Below are 5,910 nucleotides of genomic sequence, written 5' to 3' on the forward strand. Positions count from 1 at the left end.
AACAAGAGTAGATCAGTACAGATACTCTGACATATCGTCTGTTATCCATCAACAAGGGTTGATCAGTTCAAATACGTTGACATTTAGACTGTTATCCATCAACAAGAGTAGATAAGTACAGATACTCTGACATATCGTCTGTTATCCATCAACAAGAGTAGATAAGTACAGATACTCTGACATATCGTCTGTTATCCATCAACAAGAGTAGATAAGTACAGATACTCGGACATATCGTCTGTTATCCATCAACAAGGGTTGATCAGTTCAAATACGTTGACATTTAGACTGTTATCCATCAACAAGAGTAGATCAGTACAGATACTCTGACATATCGTCTGTTATCCATCAACAAGAGTAGGTCAGTACAGATTCTCGGACATATCGTCTGTTATTCATCAACAACAGATACTCGGACATATCGTCTGTTATCGATCAAGAAAAGTGGAGCAGTATAGATACTCGGACATATCGTCTGTTATCCATCAACAAGAGAAGATGATCAGTAAAGATACTCGGACATATCGTCTGTTATCCATCAACAAGAGTAGATCAGTAAAGATACTTGGGCATATCGTCTATTGTCCATCAACAAGAGTAGATCAGTACATCTACTCGGGCATATCGTCTGTTATCCATCAACAAGAGTAGATCAGTATAGATACTCGGACATATCGTCTGTTATTCATCAACAAGAGTAGATCAGTACAGATACTCTGACATATCATCTGTTATCCATCAACAAGAGTTGATAAGTACAGATACTCGGACATATCGTCTGTTATCCATAAAGAAAAGTGGATTAGTACAGATACTCGGACATATCGTCTGTTATCCATCAAGAAAAGTGGATCAGTACAGATACTCGGACATATCGTCTGTTATCCATCAAGAAAAGTGGAGCAGTACAGATACTCGGACATATCGTCTGTTATCCATCAACAAGAGTAGATCAGTAAAGATACTCGGACATATCGTCTGTTATCCATCAACAAGAGTAGATAAGTACAGATACTCGGACATATCGTCTGTTATCCATCAACAAGGGTTGATCAGTACAAATACGTTGACATTCAGACTGTTATCCATCAACAAGAGTAGATCAGTACAGATACTCTGACATATCGTCTGTTATCCATCAACAAGAGTAGGTCAGTACAGCTACTCTGACATATCATCTGTTATCCATCAACAAGAGTAGATCAGTACAGATACTCGGACATATCGTCTGTTATCCATTAATGATGAATCATGAAATGAAGACATTGACTGAATCCATTAGTAAAAAAGGCCAATACATTAAGTGCTACTCTAAGACTTTATTTTTCCATTAATGAGAAAGGACCAACACAGCCATAGCTTTTTTATCAACGGGTAAGGTTTAACACATGCCTTTACAATTTGTATAGCTCTGCATTTATACAACTCATGACAGTTGGGTAACGTATGGCAAGCTATTTTGTCACACTAATGTTTATGCCCTCAAGATAAAGCAATATAGTGTGCTCAATGTTTAATCTCAGTGTGTTTTAGCTCATGGACCAAGGGTTACATGAACTATTGTCATCACTTGGCACAAGTTCGTCAGTTGCTGTAAGCTCAAAAAGTAAATCTGCTCTTGGCCATATAATATCTACCTAGCTATACGTTTTACCGGGAATCTTATTGAAAATTTAATTCTGGAATTTGATCAATCAACATTTCTAGAATAGAAATGAATAAATAAATATGCAGTTTTGGGCTTATCTTACAAAAACTTTAATGACAGAACTGATATGATCGGCATTTCAAAGTCCAACTACTATGATTTATTTAGAAACATTAGAATACCAATTTTAGAATAATTCACATAAAAACGCCTCAGTGGTTATCATTTGTTGATGCATATACTATTCAGGTAGAAGATAGCAACTGTAGGTTACCGAACGACCTTTAACAATGAACAAACCCCATACCACATAGTGTTTAAAATATACGTATAGAAATCCATGAGTAGAAATTGCTTTGTACCCAGCATATGTTGGTGTGTGTAGTCCAGTTCAGTTCGTACTACTGTATACACTCTGATAAACATTGTAAAAATTGACTCGTTTTAGAATGTGATGGACAAGGTTGTAAAACTATGTATGTGGACCCTTGCTTCTGTTTATACTTAACAGTTTGCCAGTAGCATTTTGTGCTATTGAATCTCATTCAGATGTCCTAGCTTATTGTTCTAGAGATTACAGGTCCCTTTGGAGTTGCAGTTGGTCGTCTAGAAATACGATGGATCGGTTTTAGAGTGATCAAGACAAAATAAATATTGGAACACAAAAGTGTTATCCTTAACAATGTTTTTGATTAACTGTTTCATTAACAACACATCTCAACTATGCTTGTCGAGTCTGAAAAATTTATATCTCGAAAGAGATCCTAGATGCCACGGCAACGGTGTCGGCAGCTTCAACATTAAAGTTTTTAGACATCAATTACTTTGTCAAGCCTTCATGGAAATTTATGAATTTGAACTCGACCTCATTTCATGGATCAGTGAACAAGGTCAAGTTTTCGTAGTCGTCCATATTTCAGATACTATATGCCATAGGCCTACTGTATTTGGTGTCTGGATTGATTGTAAGATGTACATGTCCGACAAGCAAGTGTCATCTGACCTTGACTTCAATTTCATGATTCAGTGGTCAAAATTAAGGTTTTGGGTTTTTGTATATTTTTTTACGAATACTATACTAGTATGCAATAGATCAACTATATTTGGTGTATGAAAATATTTTATGATGTACATGTCAGTCTCGCAGTAATATTTTACCTTGATTTTATTTTCACGGTTCATTGCTCAATGTTCAGTTTTTATACGACCGCAAAAAAATTAAGGGTAATGTGGCAAACAGTCTAGGAATTAAGGGCCAAAACATGCATTTTTGAAGTTTCGGGACAATAACTTATGTTTTATTGTATGGATCTCTTTGACATTGTACCACAAGGTTCTATATAATGAAGGGAAGGCTTTGTATCAGTTTGGGGTTAATAACCCTGAACATTTAGGAATAAAGGGCCAAAAAGAAGCATGGTTCTAGTTTACAGAAAATAACTTGTGTGTAAGTGTATAGATCTCTCTGAAATTATACTACAAGGTTTCTTACTACAAAGGAAAGGCTGGAACTGAGTTTTGGGGTACTTGCTCCATGGGGTTTCAATAAGTGAGGGGCCAAATTCAGAGCTGTATCGAGCTTGAATGTTGTGTCCATACTTGCCCAAACTGTTTAGGGTTCGACCTCTGCGGTCGTATAACGCTGCGCCTTGTGGATCATCTGGTTGTGCTTTGGTCTGTTTTTCTTTAACTATAAGCAATATGTCAACTCTATTTGTTGTGTGAAAGGCGTATATGTCTGTCTGGCAGGTACCATCTGACCTTGACTTCTTTTCATGATTTATTGGTCAATGTTAGGTTTTCCTGGTTAAATGTGTTTCTTAGATACTACAAGCAATAGGTCAACTATATGTACTGCATAGATTGATTGGGGGTGTAAATGTCTGTCTGGCACGACTCATCTGACCTTGACCTCATTTTCATGGTTTATTGGTTAATATTTAGTTTTCCTGAATAATTCTGTTTCTTAGAAACTATAAGCAATAATTCAACTATATTTGGTGTACATGTATTTCTCGTTTGGTTTAACTAACATTGACCTTATTTTTTTGGATCATGTTTAGTTAATACTAGAACACACCCGTGATATCGCGGGTCCGTGACTGAATTAATGTATATAACTATGCGCAAGCCTTATTTTAGTATTAGTATTGTCATCTGATAAAGTCATGCCGATTATAAGATACACAGTTTTCTCTGCTTTCAAATCTTTCTGTTTGAACCCGTCGAACTGGAACTTATTAATTATTGGTAATATTAATTATTTGGAAAACAAAAGGTCCTGGAATGGAGTATTTTTTAATCAACAGCATTGTCCTATATTAGTTATAAATAAAATTGAATTCTTTGATTCGCTGTTTTACGTCATGCCCGCTAACAAATTGAAAACTGTACCTATACGCCTTATTTTTAGTCCAGATTTTTAGTATTCGTATTGTTATCTTAGAAAGACTTACTGATTAAATGATTAAAATTAGTAGTGTCAACCCTGTGATTATGACCCGTGTATATAGCATATTAATCCTAAATACACCGTTTGGTGGTGCGCCTGTCAGATGCGGAACGTTCAAATAAGGTAATAGGTAACAAGTGAATATACTATTGGTATCGGTATCGGTATCAGACTCGACCCGGAACTTCTTAATTATTGGCAATATTAATTACGTGAAAACAAAAGGGCCTGGAGTGAGTGGTGTAATTTTTAATCTACAGCTTTGTACTATATTACTTATATATAAAGTTAAATTCTTTGATTCGTCGTTTTTACGTGATGACGGCTGACAAATTGGACCTTGTAATTTTAGTATTATAGATGATACTTGTACCGTCGCGATAAACCTTTATATTTGACTATCAACACAAAATCGATGCTTAGTAAAGAAGGCGAGACATTTTAGCATGTGCACTCTTGTTTAAATTATGTAGTTAACTGATAGATGGACTCACTTTAAAAATCAACATTACACTTAAACACTGACAGCAGCAATTGTCAGGCGAGACACAGCTAGTGATCCACGGAACTGATACAATTTCTATATGCAATCCTTTTCTGTTTTCCCCAACTGCAAAGTATTTGGATAAAAACTATGATTGATTTGGTGGATTTATAATATTTGTTTTAAAGGGCTTCTATTGTGTAGTAATATTTCTAAAAAATGAACATTTTCGTTATGGTTGTCTCTCTTTATCCAAGCACAAATTTTGGTATTTTTAAAAATATTAAATATTGGTAAATAAATTTTTGGTAAGAACGAATTCTGTTTCAAGATTGACATGCTTGCTTTGCTTTTTTATTCCTTGTGGAGATCTTCTTTTCTTCCCACTTTCTACATACCAATGCATAAGCACTACTGTATGAATGTTTGTTACATTTCTATCATGAGAACCTCCTTACCCCATTGTGTAATTATAAAATCAAATAGAAAACGAGAGTACGTCTGTATCTTTTACCGCCATTGTCTGTGCAAACTTATCTTCTTATTCTTACTTGCATATATGAATTAACAAATATTGGAAGTTTTGTTCAGGACAATTTGTTATTATTGTCATTTTAAGTAGTGTAAAGTAATTCCAGAAGTGCACTACTCAACTAGAGCCATAGTACAAGACTTTTAGTATAAAGACTGACTATTGTGGCGATATTTCGACTTCTTGCTACTGTAACATTGATTCATATACATATTTAAAAAAAAAAAAAAAGCAAATGAAAATTAGATTTTTTGATTGATTGTTGGTTGCTTGGCGCGAATATTTAAAAAAAATGCAAGATAAAGCAGAATCTGTCTGTATGGCATAGGTCAAATGACATTCACCTAAAATTTACTATTTCAACAATAAACTACTTGTAGTGGAAGTTCGTGTGCACTCCCTCTCTCGAAATAGGTAAACAAATCGAATCGACGCAAGTTCAGATTAAATTTTATTTTTTTAAGATTTTGCCCGAGATCATTCTTGAATGACAAACAGCAATTAGTTTTACAAAATAATAAATCTGATTTTAACTGGATAAAAATACGAACCCATGGCCATCCGAACAACATGAGACACAAACGAGTTTAATTTAGACCATAAAATTAATTGATACAACATAGATAACAATGTTAATTTCTGCCATTATCGTCGGTGTCAAAATAATAACTACACATTTTTGCTTTAGGTGTCCTTAAATTTAATTTATGGTTGTAATGAGTATGTTGAGAATTATAATGTCAACACATGTGGCATGCATCTAAATGTGTAAATTATATATTGACCACACTTCA

Source organism: Mytilus trossulus, chromosome 1 (genome assembly GCF_036588685.1).
Source record: "Mytilus trossulus isolate FHL-02 chromosome 1, PNRI_Mtr1.1.1.hap1, whole genome shotgun sequence".
In the NCBI taxonomy this organism is placed as follows: Eukaryota; Metazoa; Mollusca; class Bivalvia; order Mytilida; family Mytilidae; genus Mytilus; species Mytilus trossulus.